This window comes from Macaca thibetana, chromosome 2, assembly GCF_024542745.1.
Source record: "Macaca thibetana thibetana isolate TM-01 chromosome 2, ASM2454274v1, whole genome shotgun sequence".
Classification (NCBI taxonomy): domain Eukaryota; kingdom Metazoa; phylum Chordata; class Mammalia; order Primates; family Cercopithecidae; genus Macaca; species Macaca thibetana.
In genome coordinates, this window is record NC_065579.1 from 11,246,686 (window position 1) to 11,260,380 (window position 13,695).

Consider the following 13,695-nt stretch of genomic DNA (forward strand, 5'->3'; position numbering starts at 1 on the left):
AGAAACATATATCCTAACACCACACCCCCTCCCCCACTTTGAGATGTCTCACATTTTTTGGGCAGAACTAACAGTTACCTTCCATGTACTGATTTCCATCTTTGCCTGTAATGCCTGTCTCCCTAAAATGTATAAAACCACACTGGGGCCCGACTGCCTCAGGACCACTTACTCAAGCCTTCTTGGGTTTGTGGTTTTTCTCGGCTACAGTACCTCATATTGCCTCAGGATAAACTTCTTTAAAATATTTTACAGAATTTGGTTTTTCTCTTCACAGAGATGAGGGAGGCAACCATGCAGATTTCTGAGAAAAGAGGGTTGCAGGTAGAGGGAACAGCAAAATACCTATAGAGGGGCAGCCAGATGACGTGGCGCCTTACAGAGGTGTAGGGATTTGGGCTTTCATCTGATTAAGACATTGCTGATATATGTTTGAAAGGCATCACCGGGGCCGGGCGCGGTGGCTCAAGCCTGTAATCCCAGCACTTTGGGAGGCCGAGACGGGCGGATCACGAGGTCAGGAGATCGAGACCATCCTGGCTAACACGGTGAAACCCCGTCTCTACTAAAAAATACAAAAAACTAGCCGGGCAAGGTGGCGGGCGCCTGTAGTCCCAGCTACTCGGGAGGCTGAGGCAGAAGAATGGCGTGAACCCGGGAGGTGGAGGTCAGAGTGAGCTGAGATCCGGCCACTGCACTCCAGCCTGGACGACAGCGGGAGACTCCTTGTCAAAAAAAAAAAAAAAAAAAGAAAGGCATCACCGGATGCTGCCCTCAGAATCAACTGTGATAAGCAGCAGGTCCCAAAAGTCAAAAAGAAGACCTTTGCAACTATCCAGGTGAGAATGGCCCAGGGCCCCATGGCCTGAGCTCTTACTGGGTGCTAACATCTTATAGATGTTACCAAATTTAATCCTTACCACCACCCTGTGGGGTGGAGTATTAACAATCCTTTTGTAAATAAAGAAATTGAAACTCAGAGAGTTTAAGTCATTTGCTCAAAATGTCACTGTAAATGGTCAAACGAGGATGTGGCCAGATTATTATTATTATTATTTTTTTTTTTTTTGAAACAGAGTCTCGCTCTGTTGCCAGGCTGGAGTGCAGTAGCGTGATCTCGGCTCACGGCAACCTCCACCACCTGGGTTCAAGCAATTCTCTGCCTCAGCCTTCCGAGTAGCTGGGATTACAGGTGCCCACCACCATGCCCGGCTAATTTTTGTATTTTTAGTAGAGACGGGGTTTCACAATCTTGGCCAGGCTGGTCTTGAATTCCTGACCTTGTGATCCACCTGCCTCAGCCTCTCAAAGTGCTGGGATTACAGGCATGAGCCACCACACCTGGCTGACCAGATTATTCTGACAAACTGGTCATGCTCTTCATCCTATGTCCCTCTACTCAGGCCCTTCCAAGGGCCACTGCGAGCCTCTCTGCTTTATCACTTCAACTACAGTTGCTAATCACCGTATTGACCTTCTGGTGACACCTATTTACTCTGCCCTGATCTTCATCTCCTTAATCTTCAGTGAGCAAACCTCACCCTCATCTGGACCTTAGAACCCAAACTTTCTGTTCTTAGACTTAGAGTGCTTGACACCCTGTTGTCCCCAGAGGGTACCTGCACTAGCCACAGTGCCTCCGAGAGGGGCTCCATGTGTCCTGGCCACCAGAAACCCTCTCCCATGAAGGACTCCCATTTCTCTAAGAGCTTAGATTCTTAATGTGTGCCACCTGAGCTGCCACTTAATGCTCTGACCCCTCTTTCTCTTTCCTCACATCAGGGATAGCTGGCTGCCCCACCCAAAGTTTGCTCCTTCTGCCATATAGAGTTAGTGCTGTAAATTACTGCCCAGAGAGGGATTGCATTTTACACACACACACAAACACACGCAGCATATAGATGGGATCATTTTACTAGTTATTGGTAAAGAAATGTGAGTACAAATAACATGTATCACTTCTGGGCCACGATGGTTAAGACGTGAGTTTATTTGCTCTAGCAGCTACCATTACCCTACAGAGCTACTCAGTAGAGACTTCCTGAATATTTATTTCTATGGTCTAAAACCATCATTAGCATATTCAGCTATAGATTTTTCATATCTCCTCATCCCAACATTTCACAATCCCAGTGAAATAACAGAAGCACACCCTAATTTAAGCAAAGCCAAGAGCTCCTAAATTCTTCCACATCAAATCATATCCTCTTGTACTTTGTTTCCCCTGACATGATTCCAAGAATTTGAAAGATGTTGTCAACTAACTTTAATTTAAAATTTGAGTTCTTATTTGTTATCAAATGAACAAAGATACTGTTGCCAATCAGAGGTTCTGAACAGCATGAGATTGCCACAACTACCACAATCGGTTGATGAAAGTTTAGCATAAAACAAAGAAACTTAATTTTCTTGGTTGTGCAGGTTTGCTGTGGTGAACATGCTTCTCCCATCCAGCTTTTCGAGATATTCAGTGTCTGGTGGATCTCTGGAGACCCTGGACAAGGGACTCTGGTTTGTGGAGCTTACTCCAATACAATTATAACTTTGTGATTACAGCCATAGACACAATTCTTGCTTAGCATACCCCCTGTGATGGCTAATGAGTGTCAACTTGATTGGACTGAAGGATGCAAAGTATTGATCCTGGGTGTGTCTGTGAGGGTGTCGCCAAAGCAGATTAACATTTGAGTCAGTGGGCTGGGAAAGGCAGATCTACCCTTAATCTGGGTGGGCACCATCTAATCTGCTGCCAGCTTGGCCAGAATAAAAAGCAGACAGAAGAACGTGAAAAGACTAGACTTGCTTAGCCTCCCAGCCTACATCTTTCTCCCGTCCTAGATGCTTCCCGCCCTCAAATATCAGACTCCAAGTTCTTCAGCTGTGGGACTCGGACTGGCTTCTCTGCTCCTCAGCCTGCAGACGGACTGTGTGGGACCGCACCTAGTGATCGCATGAGTCAATACTCCTTAATAAACTCCCCTTTATCAATACATCTATCCTATTAGTTTTGTCCCTCAAGAGAACCCTGGCTAATTCACCTCCCCAAAAATCAGGTTCTACTGGTTGGCTAGACACAAAAGACTGCTTAGAAAAACTACCCCAACAGCCCCCAACTAGGCAAAATTAAGGCATTCTATGTTTCTCCAGAAGAATCTGGTTTCACATGTTTAGAAATCAGGAGAAAAACAATGTAAAACTACAATTTTCCTGGACTACCAGATCAAACAGATACCAGCCTGCCTCTCCATCTCAGCACTCACCAGGCAAAGGCAGAGCAGCAGTTACGTCAGAAACCTGCCTCCCCCAGGACACAGCAGCAGAGCTGTCAAAGATGGGCAAGGAATCAGGCTGCCCGGAATTCTCACATGCTAAATTGCAAAGGAGAACCAAATGGCAACAAACCAGGAAAGATTTCTACTGAAATACCAAAGATAAGAATTTTCTCTGAAATCCTACCAACGTGGATCTGATGATGTTTTCAAACTCCGCTTTAACTGTCTCTTTAGTGAGGACAATGTCTAATAATGTCTTCTTAATCATGTCCTCCCGGAATTCCAGGGCTGGGGATCGTGCCAGGCGGCCGTTCTTCCCATCCATGTCCATCGTAGTTTTTGTGTTATTAATCTGGGCGGGAGGAAGTCTGAGCCAGTGTTCCTTGACGTTTTCTAATTGCCAGAGTCACTGAAGTGCAACTACCTCTCCTTAAAGTCACCAAGGCAACAACTGTTTACCTCTCTCGTCTTAACAAACTGACGTCTTTGCTAGGATCTGTCCAAGGCCAAATGGGCCCCCTACAAAGAGAAAGGGGAAGGGAACATAGAGGAGAAAAAGGTTGTTCAAGTCTGTCCTGAGAGCTTCAAGGCCCTTGGTGTAACCCTCCCCTGCCCTCCCACCCCTAATCTCATAGCCATGGAAGTGAGTGGTATAGGTGAAGGGAACCACTTAGAACATTGTAGTTCTATCTTGCCTGGGCATCAATATCACCTAGGAAGCATTTTAAAAATATAGATGCCTGATATTATCCTCAGTAGCTTCTGATTTAATGGATCTGGACCAATAAACATCAAAATAGTTAGGAAGAATGTTAAAGTTCACAGAGGGTGACCTTGGGCAGAATGGGAGAGAGGCCAGGCCTTTCCTGGGAAGGGACGGGGAACACCAGTTCAGCCTAGGGTAGACATAGTTAATGAGTCAATGCATGGCTCAAGCATTTAAAGTCCCCAGTTAACCCAGACTCCTCCACAACCTAGGAAGTCTGCTGCCCAATAACAGCCCAGAGTTACTGAGGAAGGGGCAAGGCCACAGCTTCAGTCGAGGGCCCCAGGAATTTCAGGCTACACTGTCATCAACTCTGTTCTCCTGGACTCAAAGGGGATCGCCTCCTCTGAAGAATACACATTGATTAGCAGGCCAAGGTGAGTTAGTACTGCTGGAGAAAGAGCTAATCGCCCTTGCATCAAGGTGGGCCTTTCACTTCTCTCTCCTCCCCACGTGGTGATCTTGTCTTGTCTTTGGTCACTACATGAAGAGGCAGCAACATGGCTGCAGATCGGTCTCTTGGGCAAAGGGGCTGCTACCCTCTGAGCAATCCCAGGTGAAGGCCAGAACTCAACTTCTGCTCTTGGCCCATGTCATTGCCTCCTGGGAGGCAGGGGCTGGTTCTCCAGGGGTTTTCACATTTGCTTCCCTCCTTACCAGACATGAAGGACATTTTATATCTGCACTTTCTGGGTGCTTACTGGAGCACGCTCACCCATGTTTGGACATTTTTCTTTGGGAGACAGATCCACAGAAGTCATCACTCAATGGTTCATCTCAACCCCAAACTGCCTCCCCGCATTACCGTTTCCCTTCACTTTAGGTCCCCAAAGGCAGCCCCAGCTCCAGCCCATGTCCCTGGAGGAAGCTTCTCAGACTCTCCAGTGAGGAGTTCGCCACACTGTCGACTTCTACTCACACTCCTGACAGGCGCACACCTCTCCTGCACTCCCGCCCGCTTCTCCAGGTGCTGCGTGTGGGACTCTTATTCTTCCAGTCAGGAAAATAAGATTATATCCCTTCTCTGTCTCCTTTTTAGCACTGCCAAGCACAGGATAGGCAAGTGGCGCTTGATGAGTAGAATGTCTGGCTGGCATCCACGGCGGGGGCTTGTGGTGTGTGTTGGGGCGGAAGATGGTTAGTTTGTAAACAAGAAAATGGTTTTAGACAGGAACTGAAATCATCAACAAGCATGAAGCTGGGGTCTGTGGCTCTGTACAGAAAGAAAGGAAGGGGAAAAAGTGACTATGACTGCCTCCTGGGGCGTTCCCACGTGCCAGGCACTTTGCCAGCCCAGGACATCCGACAGCTCATTCAGTCTCACCACAGCCCTCCAAGGTCAGCACCGTGTTGCCCTTTCCATCTCACAGATAAGAAACCTGAATCTCAAAAAAGGACTTCTGCTAGTAAATGGCAGGGCCAAGATTTAAACCCAGAACTGTCTGAATCCAAGACTATTCTTTTTTTTTTTTTTTTTCCTGAGACAAACTGTCACTGTGTCACCCAGGCTGGAATGCAGTGGCTCAATCACAGCTCACTGCAGCCTCGACCTCCCAGGCTCCATCAATCCTCCCACCTCAGCCTCCCAAGTAGCTGGGACTCCAGGCACGCACCACGACACCCAGCTAATTTTTGTAAATTTTTGAAGAAACAGGGTTTCATCACATTGCCCAGGCTGGTCTTGAACCCCTGGGTTCAAGCAGTCCGCCCACCTCCGCCTCCCAAAGTACTGGGATTACAGGCATGAGCTGCTGCACCCAGGAAAGACAGCACTCTTAATGCCTGTACTAAGATGATCATCTTGTTTGACCTGTGACTCTTTCAGCCACAGCCATGCCCACCTTACCCTGAAAGCAAAGGATTTCAGTGAATGAGAAAGGTCCCAAGCCCAGAGCACACTTAGGATACTGGACGCTTAGCATTTTATCTCATTGAATCCTCCAGCAGCCCTGGATCATTGTTAATATTACAATTGACCCTTGGCATTTACAGAATCAACATTTGGGATTTTCACTTTTGAGAATAACTCCAAAGGTCCTAGACATGAAACAGCCTAAGTCTGCTAAGGAGTAATTATGAAGTGTGTGCAGTAAGAAGCTCACAGAGGCCAGTCCTTTCGTATGTACGAGAGCTCACACTCAGGCTGGAACCTAGTGTGCGGGGGATGCTGTACCCTCCACGTATTAGGAAGTGACAGAAATAACTGTTGGCTTGTGAAGTATGGCTCCCAGAGAAACAAAATTGCTAGCCCATGTTAGGGAGGGTTTACACTCAGTGATGAATTTCCTTTAACAGATTTTGAAATCCCTGGTGCCTTTTATTTGTGGAATCAATAAGGAACAGAGATCACTTAGATTTTCAACTTTGCTTGATTGCATCTACAGTATAAGGGGGAATTATGTGCTCTGGTGGCATGTGTGTGATTTTGTCTTCTGTCAAGCGAGAACAAAATGCCTCCTCTTAGACTACTGTACGCAATAAGTGAGATCCTGGCAACAATGACCATAAGGATGTTGACTTGAGAATTGGCAAAGATCTCAGGAAAAATCACTGGTGAACATCAACATTCTGACACACTGTGTCAACATTTTATAGATGAAGGAACCGCAGCTGGAAGAGGCCAGATGACTTGCTCAGGAATGTATTGCTATCATACCAGTGCACTACCCTCCCCACAACCTGAAAGCAAGTCCTCAAAACAGTCCCAACTCCTGCATGCTGACCAAGCACAGAATGTGACTTAGGAGGATGGAGACGTAAGAAGGAGGCCCACAGAAGGAAGAGAGCTGCCCTTGGGCTTCCCGCCCTCCCTGCACCTCACCCCAGTGCTGACCTGGGAAAGGCAGAGCTGTGAACTTGCCTGTTTTGACCACATCCATCCAGGTCAATCAATTCAGTCAAGAGGCTGATAGCTGTGATAACTGAGCTCAAAACGGTGGGCCCAGAAAAAACTAAAGGGGACCAAGGACCAAGACTGAGAAGGCGAAAGACCCTGAGACAAGGCTCAGTTTGGAGGAATGGTGCTAAATTTCATTTGCACCAAGCCTTCGAGTCAGACAAATCTAGACTCGGATCCCAGCTTTATTATTAATCAGCATGCAATTTTAGGCAAATTACATGATAGTTGGGGTCTCAGTTTCCTCATCTCTAAAATGTGTGCAAAACCACCTGCTTCACAGGACTGCAGTGAGGGTTAGAAGTAAGGATTGTGCAGTGCCTGGTACATGCCAGGTGCTTAATAAATGGGAATCTGGTAAACCTGTACCTGCCGGGAAGCAGGGGAAGAGGAACAGAAGGCTGGAGCCTGGCTTGACTGCTCTTGAGTGTGGAAAGTCTTCATTTCCAAGGATGAGATGAAATTTTTGGGAGTGTCATGAATCAGTATTTATCTTTGGCTAAGCACGAGACCTTGATGTTCATCTCAACAAAACCAGTATTTGTGACCGGGCGCGGTGGCTCATGCCTGTCATCCCAGCACATTGGGAGGCCAAGGTGGACGGATCACCTGAGGTCGGGAGTTCAAGACCAGCCTGGCCAATATGGTGAAACCGTGTCTCTACTAAAAATACAAAAATTAGTCAGGCGTGGGGCACACGTCTGTAATCCCAGCTACTCAGGAGGCTGAGGCACAAGAATCTCTTGAACCCAGGAGGTGGAAGTCACAGTGAGCCGAGACTGCATCACCACACTTCAGCCTGGGTGACAGAGGGAGACCCTGTCTCAAAAACAAAAACAAAACGAAACAATAGTTGCCACTTTGAGTGTTAGCTATTTCAAACACTGCTCCACAGCAAAGAGAATAGGAACGTGGGACTCTCGTGGGAGGCAGGGTCAAGGGGGTGTCACTGTGAAGACTGAGCTAATAGAAAAAGCCCGAAACTGGGGCACAAATGTGAGGTCCTCTAACTCTCCAACCAAATCACTGTGTGTCCTCAGAAAAGTCACTCATCCTCTCTTAGTCTCTGTTTCCTCATGTGAAAAAAAAGGACTTAATAGTCCCTATTTCACAGTTAAGGGAAAGCACAGGGGAAGTAATAGATGGGAGAAGCCTTTAAACTGTTCAGAGGAAATGTTTGTTATTTTAAGTATCTCCAGACAGTGCTGTTATTTCGTCACTTCTGTAGAGCCACAGGAAATAAAGCTTACAGATTAAGTACGCTCCCATTTTGAAGAGGACGAAGAACAGTGTTCGAGAAGCACTTGAGACGCTAAACGTCTCCTCCATTATGAATTGAAGTCATCGTGACTGGTACAGAATCATTTTGTGTGATCATCAAGATGAAAACACAACATTGTTAAATTCTCCCTGAGCCCTTCCACCTCACCCCTGCCAGCCCTCTGCAGCCCCTGCCTGGTAAATATTTGCTTTCATTTCCACAGAGCAGGTGCTCATGGCCTGAAATAGGAAACGCTGGTAGACCCGATGCCTCATAACGAAGCCTGCTGACTTCCCTGGATTTTCCCTCTGTTTGGAAAACAGGCCAAACTCACCGCACCTCCCACCCTCATGCTTAGACCTCTTGCACTGAATGTGCTCAGGGAAGAAAACAGGAAATCAGTCAGATGGTCCCAGAGAGAAACCACGGGCAGGCTGGCAGCCCTACGGCCTGGCACCCAGTCTTCATTTCAGAAGAAATGCCCCGTGCCCGATCGGCAGCACCCCTGCTCAGGGCTGAGAGTATGGTGGGGTTTGTTTTCTGGTCTCATCTGTGAGCCTGGGCCCAGGAGGACTATTTGCTTGGTGTTGAAATAACCTAAAACGTGTGGCCAGGAGAGGTGGCTCACGTCTGTAATCCCCGCACTTTGGGAGGCCGAGGCGGGCGGATCACGAGGTCAGTAGTCCAAGACCAGCCTGACCAACACTGAAACCCCGTCTGTACTAAAAATACAAAAATTAGCCAGGTGTGGTGGTGTGCACCTGTAATCCCAGCTACTCAAGAGGCTGAGGCAGGAGAATTGCTTGAAGCTGGGAGGCGGAGTTTGCAGTGAACGAGATCGTGCCATTGCACTCCAGCCGAGGTGACAGAGCGGGACTCTGTCTCGAAAAAAAGAAAAGAAATAAAAAAATGCAGTCAATACAGACAAAGCACTCCCGCTTCTCGCTCGGTCTGCGAGCAGTTTATTGAGAGCCACAGTTCCCGTTTCTGTTTTGGCTGCTCTCAACCTTCTGACAGAGGTGGCAGGTGTGTAGCAAGAGTACGACTAACATAGAGGACCTGAGCCTGGGCAGACTGAGTGGGGAGGAAGATGTGAGGCCTGGGGAAAGGGCAATAAACTGAGGCAGAGACCATAGCTTGGCTAGGCTGCCTTGGAAAGATAGCGTTCCAGGTCTGAATCCTGCTCCGGAGAGTAAGATGAGACAATGTCAAACAAACCCTCCTGAAATTCGAACCAGTCCTCTGAATCAAACACTGCAAGGTGCATTTCCACTGAATCAAATAAATACCATGAGCCATTTGAATTAGTTACCTAAGACCCAATTCCCTAACACGACTTTCCTGGCCTGTGATAGCTGCCTTCATGCCCAGCAGGGAATGAAGACTGAGCCAGGAGGCTGGAAGAATAAACGGTAAAGAAGCGATGACACAGATAGCAGCAGCAGTTCCTGCAAGGGGCCTTCCCTGCGTGAAGGAACCCAGCTCCGAGTTCCTTGCCGCCTCTGAAAAAGAGCAGGAGGTTGTTTCACATCCTGAGCCTCAGCTTCCCGAGGACAACAAAAGCTACCATTTTCAGATTGACCATTGCACCCCAAGCATTTTCTGTATTAATGTCTATTACTTCACAGTTCATGGGAGGCCAATATGACTGCCCTGATTTCTTCAGTAAAAAATCTGAGGGTCAGAAAAATAAAGGTACAAAATCAAAACCAGTAAGTTGTAGAACCAGCATTTGAATCCGGGATCTGTCTGTGTTTGCCTCTCATCTTCAAAGTGAAGAATGAGGAAGAGAAAATAAATCCTTTTTCGCCGGGCACAGGGACTCACACCTGTAACCCCAGCACTTTGGAAGGCCGAGGTGGGTGGATCACTTAAGGTTAGGAGTTCGAGACCAACCTGGCCAACATGGTGAAACCCTGTCCCTACTAAAAATGCAAAAATTAGCTGGACATGGTGGCATATGCCTGTAATCCCAGCTACTCAGGAGGCTGAGCCAAAAGAATCACTTGAACCTGGGAGGTGGAGCTTGCAGTGAGTCGAGATCACACCACTCACTCCCGCCTGGGTGACAAAGCGAGACTCCATCTCAAAAAATAAATAAATAAATAAATAAATACATACATACATACATACATACATACATACATACTTTTTTTTTTCTACTCTTCTCTCTGCCTCCTCCCTAATCAGGTGGGAACCAATTCAGGGACAGGCTGGGGATTCAATGTCACTGGAAATAAAAGAAATTCACATTCAAATAATAACATACAGTTTCCCCCACCAAATTAATAGACTAAAAAATTACAATACAGCAGACAAAGTCACTTTTAAATAACTCATGGAAAAATAACATTGAATGTCTTCTCTGAAGGACAATTTGATTAAATATATCAAAGCATTAAAAACGATCATTCTCTTTTAACCCAGTAATTCCATCTCAAAAACAGGAAATATTCAGAGAAGCAAAGACTGCAGTTTTATGTCAGCCATGCATAGCCTGAAATAACCTCAATTCCCAACTAAAGAGGACAAGTTAAATATGTTATGAAATATCCACACAATGAGTTATGATTTTTTTTTTTTTTAAGACAAAGTCTCACTCTGTTGCCCAGGCTGGAGTGCAGTGGCGCGATCTCAGCTCACTGCAACCTCCGCTTCCCGGGTTCAAGCGATTCTCCTGCCTCAGCCCCCTGAGTAGCTGGGATCACAGGTGTCCACCACCACGCCTGGCTAATTGTTGTATTTTTAGTAGAGATGGGGTTTCAGCATCTTGGCCAGGCTGCTCTTGAACTCCTGACCTCGTGATGCACCCGCCTCAGCCCCCTAAAGTGCTGGGATTATAGTAACAGGCGTGAGCCACCGCACCCGGCCACAATGGGTTATGATTAAACAATTAAAATAACATTCATAAAAATTTCTTACAGTTTTTACTTTTAAAACATTTATTCACTTACTTATTTTTAGAGACCAGGTCTCACTCTGTCACCCAGGCTGGACTACAGTGGCACAGTGATAGCTCACTGCAACCTTGAGCTCCTGGGCTCAGGCCATCCTCCCTCCTCAGCCTCCCAAGCATTAGGACTACAGGCACACACCACCACACTCAGATGAAGTTTTAAAATAAAAAAAAATTGCACTTACATAGAAAACTATAGAAAGTAGTAATAATGAACCACCATGTATCCATTATCTAGCATCAACAATTATCAATTCATGGTCAATACTGTTTTATTAATAGCCACCTATCCCTGAGTATTTTAAGTAAATCCCAGACATATCATTCCATCCATAAATACGTAATTATGTCCTTTTAAAAAAATATGACCATAGTACCATTATCAACTTAAATTTTTTTAAATTATTGACTTTTTAACAAAACAGGAAAATGCTCACAATATAGTGTGAATAAATAAAGATTATAAAACTATATATTATATAATCTTAGTTGAAAGAAAAAGGGAGGAAGAAAGGGGGGAGGTAAGGAAGGAAAGAAAAAAAGAAGGGAGGGAGGGTGGGCAATTCGACAAATAGTATCAAAGCATTAAAAATGTCCACTCTCTTTTAATTCAGTAATTCTATCTCCAAAAAAGAAATTATCAGAAAAGCTGCCAAAGACTGTAGTTTCACTTCAGTCCATGCATAACCTGAAACAACCTCAAATCCTAACAAAAAGGAATATTTAAATATGTTATGAAATGTCCACATGAAAGGAAGAGACAGAGAGAGAAACACCAAAAAAGAAAAAGAGAGAAATGCCTATTCACAGAAAAAAAAAAAGACTTGAAAGAAATAAATCTAAAATATTGCCAGTAGTTTGTAATTACCCATGTCATGAGATTTATGTTTGTGTGTGTGTATTTTTATCAAGGGGAATCTATTAGATATTTATTATTTCTCCTGCTCTTCTTTTGTTCCTCAAGTTTTAACTTTTCCTCTAGTACAGCTTCCCTTCAGGCTGAAAAACTTCCATTAGTATTTCTTTAAGAGCAGGTCTCCTGGAAATGAAGTCTCTTGGTTTTCCATCACCTGAAAATATCTTTATTTTGCTTTCACTCCCAAAGAGTATTTTTTCTGGATATAAAATTTTCAGTGGATAGTTGTTTTTTTTTTTCTTCCAGCATTCTAAAGATGGAGTTTCACTGTCTTTGTCTTTGGCCACCATGGTTTTGGATGAGAAATCGACAGTCATTTGAGTTCCTTCCTTCCTTCCTTCCTTCCTTCTTTCTTTTTTCTTTTCTCTTTTCTCTCTTTCTTGATTCCTTCCTTTCTTCTTTCTTTCCTTCCTTCCCTTTTCTTAAGTATAATGTGTCATATTTTCATGCTCTTAATGTTTTTTAATCCTTGATTTTCAGAAGTTTTCTTATGAGGTGGGTGAGGAGTTGTCATTAAATTTACCCTGTTTGAAATTACTGAGATTCTTCGATTTGTAAAAATATGTCTTTCTTTAAATTTGAAACTATTTCAGCCATTCTTTCTCCAAATATTTTTTTTTCTGCACCAGTAGTTTTCTTTTTACCTTCTGAGATGGAATTCCAATACCAAGAATTTTCAGCCTTTTGACATTGTCCCACAGTACCATGAAATGCTTTTCATTTTTCTCCAGTTTTTTGTTTCATAATGTATATTTCATGTGTATAATTTGTATTGATCTCCTTCAAGTTTGCTGGCTTTTTTCTCTGTCATCTTTATTCTGCCACTGAGTCCATATCATCTTTTCAGTTCTAAAATTTCTATCTGATTATTCTGCAGTTTCTATTTCTCTGCTGAGAACTTCTATCTTTCCATCAATTTCAAGAGTGGAGAATGGTCATACTTACTTTAAGTTATTGTCTAATAATTTCGCAATCTAAGTCATTTCAGTGTTAGTGCCTATTGAATTGTCTTCTCCTTTGAGTACTGTTTAGATTTTCCGGGTTGTTTTGATATGGAGTAAATTTGAATTATATCCTGGATTTTTAAATATCATGTTGTGAGACTCTGGATCCTGTTAAAAATTATCTGAAAAATGTTGATTTTTTTGTTTGTTTGTTTGTTTCTTTTCAGGAAATTAACCCACTTAGGTTCGGACTGAAAGTACTGTCTCGCTTTTTTTTTTTTTTTTTTTTTTTTTGAGACGGAGTCTCACGCTGTTGCCCAGGCTGGAGTGCAGTGGCGCGATCTCGGCTCACTGCAAGCTCCGCCTCCCGGGTTCCCGCCATTCTCCTGCCTCAGCCTCCTGAGTAGCTGGGACTACAGGCGCCCGCCACCGCGCCTGGCTAATTTTTTGTATTTTTAGTAGAGACGGGGTTTCACTGTGGTCTCGATCTCCTGACCTCGTGATCCGCCCGCCTCGGCCTCCCAAAGTGCTGGGATTTGTCTCGCTTTTTATGAGTGACAGATCAGTTTTCAAAGCTTTTGCTATGCCATTTGAGTCAATCTGTCACATGCTCCATTCAAGAGTTTGTCTGGGACTTGGATGGTTGTTAATATCACAGTTAGATTCTTATAACCTCTTCTGTGC

The 13,695-nt window shown here is 44.8% G+C and overlaps 1 protein-coding gene across 6 annotated transcripts in view; it reads right to left on the minus strand.

Annotated features, from left to right (window-relative positions):
- The window catches only part of ST6GAL1 (ST6 beta-galactoside alpha-2,6-sialyltransferase 1), a 144,733-nt gene that overhangs the window by 52,416 nt on the left and 78,622 nt on the right, over positions 1-13,695 (minus strand). Inside the window, exon 1 of one of the 6 annotated variants that reach the window (XM_050776572.1) lies at positions 3,457-3,849. The exons of the other annotated variants lie outside the window; for them this stretch is intronic. The gene's annotated coding sequence lies outside the window, so the exon portion shown is untranslated. Of the gene's footprint in view, positions 1-3,456; positions 3,850-13,695 lie in introns of those variants that run through there. 6 annotated transcript variants of the gene reach the window in all.